Here is a 14,881-nt window from a genome sequence, read left to right as displayed (position 1 = left end):
AGAACTATTTCTTATAGCAGTGTATTTAAACAAAGCGCGGGAAACCAACGTCCGTAAACAGGAAAGACGTCATGACGTTTCAAAACAAATAACAATGTTTAGTTCCGGTTTTGTTTTATCAGCTGCAGCGTAACGTTATGTATTTTTGATAAAATAACGTGATTTGAATCGGGAAATATACTATCAGGAACTAATAGGAACAGTCAAGGTATTGAATTTTTATTCCGTTTTTTAAATAAAATATAAATTACTACATAAATCTTCTACATATATGTAGTTCGTAATACGTCATTTACAGCACGAGAGTCATCTTACACCCCGGGGTGTAAGATGGAGTTTTCCAGCACCGGTAAAAATACCGGAAATCCCCGTCTGGTATGCAAGAAATAGTAAACTGTAGCCGGGTGATTTATGATTCCTTAACACCAATAACATGCACATATTCATAAGAAATAATACTAGGCTGGCTTCAACTGTTTAATATTACATACATTAAACATATTAAAACCAAATGAAATGAAAGAACTGAAATCGTAAACGTCGCGTTCCTATCATGTACGGAATCAAAGCATTTTGTTGCATGTGCTTCATGTCAACATTTTTGCTAAACTACGAGTGAGCGTAGTAAATAATACAAATAAACTGTAAATGTTTTAGGGAAATGCTGAAAATCAATGTCATCAATGTATCTAACAGTTATTCTAACACGATCCGATTCATTTTCCTATTAAACAAAAAAGGCAGAAAACAGTGAATTATTTTACAACAAATCACTGTTCTGACGTCACAATTATAACGTCATGGCGTCAAACGGCATAGCGGCGCGCTGGAAAAGAAACCGATTGAAAACGGGCAAATATTTAATGAATGTCGTCAAGGATGTACTTAAAAATCCTTGGTAACGTGTTAGAATCGAAATAATATATCTCATTTAGTGATTTGCTCTTGAATAAATCATTGTTTGTCGTTCAGATGCGTATTATTATATCAATCGGGCTGCGCCCTCGTGATATAATTCCTTCGCATCTGAACTCCAAACAATGATTTATTCAACGACAGATCACTGGATGAGATATATTATTTCTTAATTTGTATCTTAAAGTAAGCATTTTGAGTGGAACTTCAAATTTTCAACAGTGATTTATATTATAATAAATGCTTTTGAGGTGCTAATCACGCCATAAAGAACATTGCTAGCTAACATAAAAGTGTTCATTTGGCACTAACCGCTATTTTCAGCATTTAAAATCTAGGTGCATTTAAATTTGATTAAGCTACAAGACTACGTACAATAACTCCTATTCTAAGATTTAAATTGTAAGTTTCTGCGTTGTTGACTTGTTACGGTTTTAAAATACGGATTGGTGTCTGTTAAGGTATCATTTAAATTGATTAAATCACAAGCCTATGTAAATTAACTTCTATGCAAAAATATAAATCATACTGTTCTCCATTTTGCTTGTCACTCACCCTTCAATGAGCCCGCCCGCTTAGCTCAGTAGGTAAGAGCGTTGGTCTACGGATCGCGGGGTCGCGAGTTCGATCCTTGGGCGGGGCGTATGTTCTCCGTGACTATTTGATGAACGAACTTGTGTCTGAAATCATTTTCCTCCACCTCTTATTAATGTGGGGAAGTTGGCAGTTACTTGCGGAGAACAGGTTTGTACTGGTACAGAATCCAGGAACACTGGTTAGGTTAACTGCCTGTCGTTACATGACTGAAATACTGATGAAAAACGGCGTTAAACCCAAACAAACAAACAAACACCCTTCAGTGATAAAGGTTCAAACCCTCACTTGGAGTAGGTATATAATCGTAAGGAAGCCATCCAGCTGGCAGTAGGAAGGTCGGCGGATTTACTCAGGTGCCCTTGCGTGCCTGACATAATGCTCTGATGGGATTATGCGGATTTCCTCTACAATCAAAAGCAGGAAATATGCCACCTCTAATAATGACAGTATCTCTGCATAAACCCCCTCCAAATAACAAGAAAAAAAACGAGAACAAACGCATTTAATAGAGTGCAGATACTCTGGTAGTGAATCGAATATATATATAAGTGTAGAAAGTAAGTGAACAAAACAAAAGACGTTCCGCGTTTGGCCTGTATACCTTGCAATATGTCTGCCAGGTACAACTGTTTGGCCTGTATATCTTGCAATATGTCTGCCAGGTACAACTGTTCGGCCTGTATATCTTGCAATATGTCTGCCAGGTACAACTGTTTCAGAGAAGATATGAACCACGTCTATAGGACTGTTTATGGAGGTATAAATACAACGATGTTTGAAAATTACTATTTAAAATTACTAAACAACATATAAATCTACATCACTAGGTACACATATTTCAAAGGTAAACAACCAATACTATGTTATTGTCCGTTTTTGAAGTGTCTGAGTGTTAGATAGGACGCGCTAATGATATATCATCTTCAGACGCCTTAGGCACTGTCTAGAAACACAGTTATCTTTTAATTAGGTAAAACACTAAATATTTGATTCTGTAGCTAATTACTATTTTACTCAAACAAATCTAGAAACAACTCAACATTTTTTCGTTCCGATCTGGTTTTTTCTTATTATTCCCTGAATATACATAAAGATGATTGCCTCTCGGGATGTTTGGCGGTGCATGCTATTCATAAAACGGCATCCATGATTGAAGTGTATCTAGATTAATCAAATTCCAGTAATGTTTGCTTTTCGTTTGAAACGGAATATTCTTAATTATTTTTCCATTATGTTTCATATCGGTTGAAATTGCTTCACTCATTAAACAGAGCAGTAAAAAGTAGACTATACTTACTCTAACTTATGTTTCATGTTAGTCTTACTTCATTAATTATTATGCCTTTTCATTTTTACTTTTATTATTTTTAACAAAATTCTACCATTTACAGTGATATCAGATTTCGTTTTTTTCACAACTCGTGTTATTTGAATCATAGATTTATCCGATGTCATTTTATATATGAGGGCACTGATAAAATATGCCCCCATGAATATCAAGCATATATAATTATTTAATCCTTTCCTTATCAAAAGTATTTATTTTACCAATGGAATAATTATAAACCTTACAACTATTTTCACCAGAATAGGATAAACATGTTTTAGGAAAGCAAAGCCATGTTAAATATTATGCCAAAATAAATACTTTCGTTGAAGATCATTTTTATGACTACCATCATGCGCATACTTTAGATGTGAGGATAATAAGCGTCAAGCTATTACTCAAATTATAAGTGGTAACCTGCCGTTATTCCCCACCAGTTACTATCATATTAAGATAAAGTTTTACGAAAAAAACTTTTTAACTATAAGCTCAGACTGTTTCTTTGTAAACGCATTGATGTTTTTGGTACTGAAGCATTTGATATTATAAAAGAACAATAAACATAATTACCTTTGGGTATCAATTTACGTGAGGAACTCAACATTTCCGTTGCGAAAGACGACAAAGTTCCTCTTAAGTATGCGAGTTTTGATGGATTTGAGTCACACTGACGTAATTACGACTTTTCCTATTTAAGAAGATGGAGGATGCTTCTTCGGGCAGTGTTTCTTTTTGGGCGGACACTTGAGTAGAATCATAGACCCGTGAGCCAGCTGTATGACTTCCTAATATGAAGAAATTTACACCCCAAGTGTAGGGGAAGTGATACGATGTCAGCGACCTTAACCACTCGGCCACGGAGGTCACATCTAAACTGCCAATGAAATGTAGTAATCTCTGTAATGGAAGGAATAAACATCTTTGCCGAGAAAAGTGCAGACATTAGTTGTCATTAAAATGTCTAACGGTTATCCAAATATAAATGTATGCACTTTATGGGAAAACGCAGATGTTCAGCAGTAATGTCAATTACCATAACTCTTGAAGGCGTTAATTACTCCATTAATAAAATCAAATGTTGTACACTTCTAAATGATGTCAGCACTCTGGATTTAATTGACATTTATGGCAAAAATGTGCAAAGATTTAAACGGTTTTAAGACTACATTGTTAAGCATAAATTTTATCATTATAAGCAATAATAGCATGTCACCTTAGGATTATATTATACTGTTGTTCCTTTTCATATGATAATAAATGTGATGTACGCAGTCCATCCTCATGTGCATGTTTATATCTAAAACTAAGATAGATGTTGTATGTAGTTTTCCATGTCCTTGTACATATTTGTCATGTTTGTATGTTACGTTTAGCAATTATTGTATTATGTAACAAGAAACGTTTATATGTTTACAGTACTTAATAAAGAATCTTGAATCTTGTAATAATGATTACTTTATACATGGTACACGTACTGGTAAAATGAGGAAATACCCTTGTTGCTACACATTAGTAACATCCATCAAAATCTGATAATAACATTTCAACAAAACGAAGTAACAAATATCTTTCTGCCTTATCATATATGATGTTTTCCTAAATATACAATATAAGAATGATTTTTTTTCGGATTATCATTACAAACAATGCGATGCCTAAACATATTGAAAATTATCTGCGATGCCCGAGGCATTGTCTTGAAACAGATTTATCATATCACAGGCCATTTGGTTCTGTTATTTTCACCTAATAGATTGTAAATTGTGCTAATTCTCAAAAGACTGCAAATGAAATTCAACAAATGTATATTGCATCTGTTTTCTGTCAGGATTTTCCAAGATTCTTCAAGATTAGTGCGTTAACGGATGGTACATGCAAATCATGAATATATTCCACTGGCATCAATAATTTATTGGCTGATTGAAAGACGTCTCTAAAAGTGTACACTATTATCAACCGTTGGCGATAATTACTTTTTTTTTTCTTTAAAAATAAAACACTTTAGTCATTTTGTTTCTCTTTTGTTACATTTTGTGCTAAACACCCTTACATATACAAGAATGTAACGTTCAAAATAGAATGTGCCTACGATTAATTTGTTTGGGTTGATTTCAATAATGGCAGTTTTATTTTTATTATGATTAGGAAGCAAAATCATGAAATTTATGCAAATTGTCTGGATCCCTATCATATTAACTGCTAACATTTATTTACGGGAATAAAAAGTTTAAGGCGTTAAGGCAGTTCTGCACGTTTGATAAACCGGAAGTGATAGCGTTACGTGATTTATCCGGAAAACGTAGAATAAAGCCTGGATTTGGCGTACGGGAATGAAAATCAGTTTATGAATTAATTGTAACCCGTGAGTAAATTTATTGAAATAGCACTGTTACTATCTTTCTAAAGTTAGAATATGATATTAAAACATCTGACACGTTAAATAATTCAAAATCATAATGTCTTAAAATTAGCTTTAAATAGGCGGTACACTTTAATTATGGCCAAATATCTCAAAAACAAACACACGGACCTATACATTTTATTTAACCATATCATAGTCTATATATTTATTTACGAGAATGAGGAGTTTCATCAAAATCTACATTGTTGAAAAAATCCTATTCGCGAAAATGTGATGAAAGTTGCGATTTTCTCCTAGACTCCCATTATGAAATATTGTGTGAGGTCAAATTTTTTCAAATCAGTCTAGCAAAAGATCAAGCACACGACCCTATCTTTTTATTTGCTGTATTTTCTTAGTATAGTCCAAAGTTTTGAAAAATCAGGGTTTAATCAAATTCTACAATGTAGGAAAAATTTCGATCCAAACGTGTAGAACTACCTTAATACGTTTATTGCTCGTAAAATATTATTCAGTTGTTTTTCAGTATCAATCCAAGAGAGTTTAGGTATGTGTAAAGGTATCGTAACGAACACTGTTTGTAACATGCAATTTCATTGGCATCTGTTTTTTTTTTCAAATGTGTGACGGTATAATTTTCAATATTGGTCATACACAACTAAATCAGACTGTTCTTTATTTCTTATAGAATCCACACATTTTATAGCATATCAGAGTTTTCAGATCAATAATTATATCTCTACTTTAGAAAAAGAAGATTAAGCGACTACTCCAAAACAAAGCATACAGAATCACGTCTAAGGTAGATACAAAACATATTGACCATACTACCACTTGAATCAACGTCAAACTTGCTCGGTTTTGCATACGTCTACAAGTTCTACAGGCAGTTATAAATAATGCTACAGTAAATAATGCTTACTATTTATACCTCCTAGTACCTCGCGAAATAACAGATTAGTTGAAACAAACACTTAACTATAAGAATTGTAACCAATGTAAATTTTTACTTCACATTTTCCAAGAATGCAACACAATAAAAGACGTTACTAAGATGTCACAATCTAAATGTAAATTAATCCAGTTCTTTCTTACATAATACTTGCGTACCCGTTAGAGATGTTGCGGAGCAAAAGTTGCAGGCCTGTTGAGTCTTGATAAAAATCGAAAGAGAAGGTGGGCGGTGCCTATCGGTAAGAAAATTGTCTACAAAACTGATTATGAAATTTAGAATAGGGTTTAGACATTCTGAATTTGTAGTGTACCTATCGTTATAATAATGTTTACCTCACTGGATTACAGCGTATATTACAGTGATATTGAAAACAGAACTAAATACCATTTAGTTGAAATAATAGTAAATCAGTTCTTGATCGTTTTCCGAGAAATCACATTTAACGGTTTAGGATTATACTTAACTGTCCATCAATCTTTCAAATAAAAGCATAATGTAATATTTGCAAACTTGGCAACAGGTGTATGTATTATAAAGATACTTCTGTAAAAATTATTACACCGTGAACTACATACTAAATTCTTCGCACATAAAGGCTCAGTGTCGACAAGGTGAATTACTTGTACTTTCATATTTACCAGTTTTCTGGGTTATTCCAAAGAAATTCGAACAGAAATGCAACGTTCATACACTCTTGCAAATTGTATCAAACCTGGTTGGTTACAAACGTTTCTGAGACAATATGAATCAGCAAAAAACATAATTGCTTTTTCATAGCACGTTATAAAAACGTTTGCAAACATATCCGATTTCTACCTTACCTTACCTAATATTTTATTCTTCTACATCAGCACGCATTTGTGCGCTATGGTGTCCTTTCAATACGTATTTGTGCGCTATATTCAATAGAAACAAAAAACATGCAAATGAATAAAAAATAGCTTCCTTCGACTTGTTAACATACATAACGTCATCACATGAAGTCATTCCAGTCTACTGGATGCTGTTGTTACGATGCGATTTAAAATTACAGCCATAAACTGATGATATTTTCCCTTTTTATCGTTATTACTCAAAACATGCAACAATTGAAATATATGACATAAAGTTATTGTAGATGTTCACCGTTCAACTGAATTGAGAATCATTTATATATAGTCTTTCTAAGTCTATACCTATTAATATAAACATCGCATCACTATACTAATACAATTTCCCTAAATATTTTATCGCTATGAAACCGTTTTCATAAAAGCTAATCGAAATAATAAGATCAACATCTCTTTCAAATTGTTGTGTAGATTGCAGCAATAAAACAATAAGGTATATTTACACTTATGAAATTATCAGAATTGGTTATTATAATATTTGTTTGTGTGTCTAACTGTTTTTAAAAATATCAGTATTATAAGTTATACATGCTACAAGGTACAGAAATATTGATTGCGGGAGCTCTTAATTCATTCTTTAAGCACGCAAAAGCAGTGAATTTTACAACCTTTTGTTTCTCACTAATCACTTGCATGCGCCAAACCGTCGCCAATTTCTCTGACGGATGCAAAGTTTTAAATCTCTAGGAGACATGCAATTTATCCAGTGGCTCAAACACGTCTTTTGAGGAATTGAAAATAACGTGACATATGCTGTAAATTAACAGAGAAATTAAGACTACTGCTGTAACAGAAGCGATTTTGAACATAACAAGACAAAGAAAACGATATATTTGATGCTATATATAATGATATCAGCAGCAATGTATGCAACGTATGTCCCCAAATGTGCATTTTTACCAACATATGCCGTTAAACATACCTTTAAAAAGTGAATAACTATTACGAGCAAAAAGCAGTTGTTTAACATTATTTTATATAATTATGTAATTACAGATATGTTGTCATTCCATTTATGTGCTTTGTGAATTTGATAAAATATTTTTATTTGAATATTTTAGCACGAATTAATATCTTTAACCAAACGTGTTTACGTGCTTGTTTTTTTAATATTTCAACAAAACGTCTACAGTTTGATATTTATAAGAAAAAAACATAATGATCCTAAACGACATTTTTAGTGATTAAAGATCTATATGTTGAGTAAACCGTGAAATTAATGTAAATATTTCGCCAGATTCCAGAACTATTTTTATATTACATGTCAGTTCGAAGAAATCAAATGTCGGTTATAGCCTTTTTATTTTAACTAATAATTTGAATAATATCTTTCAAATATACATTTGAGTCAGCTTTGGCCATTGTAATTGTTATTGTGCTTGACTGCTTGTTATGCAAATTCATACAAAATACCTTCGTTTTTTTTACTTACGAAATGGTCAATCAAAATACTCAAAAACGTTTTAGTACATTTAACGTATAATAATTCCAGAGACTGATATGCTGTCAGGATTTGCTTGATATTGATGTGAATTTGCAAATATTGAACAATTGCAAAACAGTTATTGTGAGTTAGAGACTTGAATTTTATAATGTTCCTATACAAGTGCTCATTGTTAGCTCTGTACACAATACGGTATTATTTCCCCAATTGTTTCAATTTCAAACGGTCATGAATTATATCTGCATTATATTTAATCATGTTGTGCCAATGTCAACCACACTCGAGTACATATATGGCTTAATCGCATGCCAGACATAATAAAACATGAATTTTCGCAATTTTGCTTAATGTCTTAAGAAGACACTAGTTCTACAAAAATAGAAAAATATCAGTGGTAAGTGGAGAAAATTTTATGCTGCCTGTTGTTTATGACAGACTTGATTGGTGCTGAAATATGCATGGAAAGTGGCTACATATGGACTTTGAAAATATGTTTCAGTGCTGATATGTATTTTGTCGCCTTGTCTTCCTTAGTTTTGCTATTTTATCTGTTTTGTGTAAGTCAGTTATACACAAACATAACGGCTTTACAACGCATGTCAATGATATAAACTAACGAAGTAGTAACTAGCACTTCGTTTTATAAAAAAATAACGACTATAATAGACTATCGCACACGCGGTAGTTATTTCAAACTTAACGAGTCTTCTAGATATTCATCCCTCTGTTGTTGTTTTTGATAATAAGAATAAATCAGATGAACGTAGATTCAGTTCAAAGGTTCATGGCTTAACTGTCGTTCATTAGAATATTTTCAATTATCACTAATTACTTGAAGGCATCTATAGCGTTTTGGTATTTGTCAGCAGCCAACCATTGATTAAGTCAGACATCGATTGGCATGTTATAATGTGGGAATTTATCATTTTCGTTTTTGCATTTGTACTGATTTTTGGAGGTTGACATAATTCAATACCTTAGACTGGTCCTGAAGTGTCCTTTACAAAGTATGGAATTAATTTATGTATTTATTTATTATTTCTAATATATAATTTACATCTCATTTTTGAATATTTATAGATTATGAACGTACATGTTCGTACAGTATCCACTACCTGTGTATATATTTCATTTACATTGTGAATACATGTAGACAAATCAGTCTTTTTTATGGGGATGTGGTTTACAAACTTCGTAGGATCTTGGGTCATGGTAATTTTCCAACTGCATATGGTAAAACGTTTTATTAAAGGAGGTTACGACCCAACTGTTTTTAGACATACTGCATGTTCAGTGTTCAACCCGTTTACAGTTTGACACTACGCTTCCCACTGTGATTGTGCCTGACGGAAGAGGGGGAGGACTCTATGATAAGCAGTATTTTAAATCCCACCAGGACTGAATTGTTTTGACGTCTGTCTTCTGGCCTGTTTCGTCGGGCCCTTAAAGGTGTTTCTCTTATTGCTCTGTCTTCTGCAAAGGCTTTGAGTACATACGTTTTTGGTTCTTAAGGTTTGCTTTTTATATATTTATACAGGAACATTTTTTCTGTTTTACATGCCATGCCCTTTTGTTTCCATTACGTGTGTTAGAGATTCACATGGAGGGAATAACTTTTATTTACACTGTCCCTTGTCTTTGGAACATGGTGGGGATAAGAGTGAGGTTGGGTGCACACCATAAACCGGTTTAAGCTCCCCAGTGGTGTTTTTGCAACTGACCGTTCCACAGCGGTGCCCCACTGTGTTTCTTTATTTGTTCGTTTTGTCTTCGTGTGTTTGCTTTGTGTGTGTGTGTGTGTGTGTGTGCGTGCGTGCGTGCGTGCGTGCGTGCGTGTGTGTGTGTGTGTGTGCACGTCTGCGTGCTGTGGGTTTCGTTTTGGGGAGGCTGTGTTTTTGGAACATGGCATTCCCTGTTTGGTGTTTTTCCTTATGTTTTTTTTAATTAAACTATTAATCTAGCATGTAAATAAGTTTGGAAGGCAATAAGCATTTCTTGTGTTTTTACATCATGTATCATTTCATCAATATGTTTATACCAGACACAAATTAATATTTCTTGCAAGAATTGCACTTAACAGTACATTTTCTAACATTCGTAAAATTGTGTTTCATTTTATTAAGTACTTTTCACCACTTGAATCCCAGAATTCATTTTAGTAGCCTCAAATCTGGATACAGAATGACATCTGATCATGTATATTTTATGCTACACTATAAGAACTGTATATATTACTAGGAAAAGGGTAAAATAAAGGTCAACTACCACAACAGCAATATTGCGAATCTTTACATTCTTAGTCTTAGATACTTATATTATGTTGTAATACCGATAGATTTCTGTTATTTCAAATTGATTAGATGTCGTTGATTTCTTTCTAAATAGCCTTGTTGTATGAGGTCAATGACGTCAGTATGACTGTTTTATGTGTGATATGACATTTAATAAGACAGATGTTTATCAGACGGAGTTGAACCCACTAGTTAGTGCGACATCTCATTACAATATCAACGTGTTTGTTTTGCTATTTACTGGTCTCATAGTAAGTGGGCTTGGAATTTTTTCTTGTAATTATCTATATTGGTAAGAACAACACGCAGAGATTAAGGGAGAATCAGTTTAGTAATATAACCGATATAAAACAAATACCATTTAAAGTGTTCATCATTAGGCTTATGTAGCAATAATCAATATCATTACAATGCTGGAAACATATTATTTTGTCTTATCATATATATCATGTCGTAGCTAAGCTTCATTATGTTTAGATCTTGTAAAATGTGTATATAGTCGACAATCTCGTAAGAACGAACTATTATCTTGTGACCATGAATTAACATGTTCCTTGGAATTGGCAAAGAGTCAATTATGCACTGGCGACGCGCTATTATTTCGTAAGAATGACATAAAAAATCGTTCACAAGATTAAAACGATTCACGCAGTGGGCTTTCAAATATTCTAAGGTTTTAAAGAAATACATGTATACTATAATGAAACATTTTGGGATTGTTGTCAGTTTTGATTAACATGCATTTATATTTATCCAGGTCGGCGATATTTACCAAAACGTTGAGAAATTCTACACATTAATACTAACTGCATTAAGTGGCAATGGATACTTTCGTATTATTTTTACCCGGTTAGTTTTCTGACTAAAATGGATTGATGTTGTATGCATTTATATCAAACTGATTATTTATTATTGTTATATTTGACAGGGTTCAAGTGAAAGTGTATTTTTGTGTAAAGCTGATGAATGCATGCCAGAGAGACAGCAGTCCATGCAGGTTAAACTAGCTGAATAAGTAAACCGTTATGAGACACCTTTTTTCACTACAATTCTTTGCGGCCTTGTACTACAAAATATCAAGTATCAAGTATAATTACATAAACATTTAAACTTTATATGAATATGTAGAATATGGCGGATTTGTAGAAAATGACGAGTATAAATACTAAAAGACTAAAGTATCCACATACTGCGTAATTCCTTTAAATAGACAGCCTTTTGTCCTACCTTCATGCGAAATGAATACTATAACTAAAGAGTAAATCTTGCTTTATTAGGTCTTGACAAAATAACATTTTGCTTGCGAGCGTTGTTTTTCAAGAAACAGCGTCATCTTGTTTTAAAAAGGAAAGCTACTCTATATATTTTGCAACGACCTTTTGATAAAAGAGTTTTATCAGGTATGTGAGACCACCATATTTATGTTATTGCACTTATCACAGGCAGATTTTATTACGTTATCGCTCAAGAAGTGATGAGATTAGATCGTCGGGAAAACGATTTTCTATTTCTATAAATCAAGTAGTGTAATGGCCGTATATATTCAACCTGCGCCTTACGTTTTCTCGGATGGCTGTCCGGCTTGAATTAGAACTTCCGGTAAAATTTTATTTGGAGCAAATTTAATTATGTTTAACAGTATAAAAGATAGGTACAAAACGTAAGGCTAGAATCCATAATTCCTCATTTGTCTTATAATGTCAGGAAATTTGGAGGGCTATTTCAATTCAATTTTCTAAATACAGTCAGTGGCAACCTATTTCAGCGGCGTATTGCTTTCAATTATCTTTAAGGAAAATACATACCATGTTGGCGGGTAAATTTAATTTCAAATTGTAAATGTAATATTAGGTAACTGTAACTACAAATTTAAATTTAATAATATTCTTCTACGAAAAAGTGCAAGTCTCCACTTGTATAACGTTTTCTTCTAATTTTTTATACATTTAAATAAGAAAGTTACGTAATATGCTCTATTTCTTTAATTTTGACTTCTTTAATTGATGTCTTTAAGAAACAAACCTCTTGTACCGTGCTTTAAATGCAGCACTTTATCACGTATTTCTGTCACATATTACAATAAGTAGAATAAGGTTCTTATATTCTCTTAGAAGCAAAATGTTCCCTCGTCACACAACTTTACCTCAAATACGAAAATAATCAAATCGAAAATTTCTGATTGCATCTAATAACGAGTGTCCAAAAGAGGCCATTTTCTGGTGATGGGGTCATATCAAAATGTCACTGTTATTTTTTTATCTCAGAGAGGAAAACAGTATTGTTTGGTATGAAATATTTTTTTCGAAACACTAATCACATGAGACAATGAGGCCTAAAGATGACGATAGTGCTATTCACATGAGACAATGAGGCAAATAAAACTTTTAACTGATGATTTTATAAAAAGGGATTTGACAAAAAAATCCCTGTTTGGGGGTAGTATACGCCATTTTGGGTGTCCTTATTTTGACTAAATAACGGAGGACTATTTAGGAAATGGTCGAATTTGTAAATAAATGCTAAGATTATGACATGGATTAATCCATGCATTGACAAACAAACGAATAAAATACGTAAGCTATTATTTCAATTTCATTCCAAGTGCATTATATAAACATGGATTAATCCATCTGCAAATATAACATCCATTGCTGATAATGCCTTTACAATAAAACTCCAATATTTATCATAGATCTTCAGGTAACAGTGCATGGATTAATCCATCATTCAGTCCCAGTCATTTTCAAATAATTTCTACAAAATATAGAAACAAATACAATCTAAAGCATGGAATAATCCATCATGCAATCAGCAAAACTCTAATAAGCAAAGGCAATCGGCTGAAATCAAGAATTGTTCCAACTTTATCTCATTTTAGTTTGATCAAATACATGATCAGTCCACTTCAAGTGTAATATAAAACATGGATTAATCCATCCTTTCATCTTGGATTGTTATTACAATGCCATTACTGACTGTGAAATGCACACTGTCGGTTTATCTAAAATGTAAAATCAAAAACATGGATTAATCCATGGATTAATCCATGCATTGATTTTATAAGAAAATCAATACTTTTACCGAACAGTGCTAGCATTAATTATAGAAAAAGATGGATTAATCCATCCATATTTTATTTTTGTGGGAAAATGTTCCAACTCTATCTCATTTTAGTTTGAACAAATACATGATCAATCCACTTCATGTGTAATATAAAACATGGATTAATCCATCCTTTCATCTTGGACTGTTATTACAATGTCATTACCGACTGTGAAATACACACTGTCGGTTAATCTAAAATGTAAAATAATAACATGGATTAATCCATGCACTCAGTCTTTAAGGAAACCAATATTTCTACTTAACAGGGCTAACATTAATTATAAAAAGATGGATTAATCCATCCCTATTTTATTTGGTGAAAAAATATTGTTCCGACTTTATCTCATTTTAGTTTGAACAAATATATTATCAGTCTACTTCATGTTTAATATAAACATGGATTAATCCATCCTTTCATTTGGACTGTTTACTGATTGTGAAATATACGCAATGTCGGTTTATCTAAAATGTTAAACCAAAAACATGGATTAATCCATGCGTTCATTTTATTAGAAGAAAATCAATACTTATACTTAGCAGTGCTAACATTTATTATAGAAAAGGATGGATTAATCCATCTCTATTTTGTGTAGTGGAAAGATATTGTACGACCGACTAAAATGTTAAGTAAAAGGCATATATTGATCAGTCCATTTCAACTTGTAAAAACAAATGCTAATATTGACAGAAAAAGATGGATTAATCCATTCCAGTTTTATGTGAAACGTCTAACAAGTAAAATCAAACACAAAGATTAATTCATCTTTTTTCTATCATGTTTCCAAAATTGCTACATACATTGTTGATATCGATAGAAAAAAGATGGATTAATCCATCCCTGTTGCATGTATTGAAAAACATATAAGCAAACCGTATGAAACGTTTCGAATTTATGTAAAATCATAGAAGACCTGGATTAATCCATCTTTTCTACTTCCAAGTTACCAAACTTTTTTACATTCAGTGTATTAATATAGAAAATTATGAATTAATCC

This window comes from Mercenaria mercenaria, chromosome 14 (genome assembly GCF_021730395.1).
Source record: "Mercenaria mercenaria strain notata chromosome 14, MADL_Memer_1, whole genome shotgun sequence".
Classification (NCBI taxonomy): Eukaryota; Metazoa; Mollusca; class Bivalvia; order Venerida; family Veneridae; genus Mercenaria; species Mercenaria mercenaria.
This window is presented reverse-complemented; position numbering follows the sequence as displayed.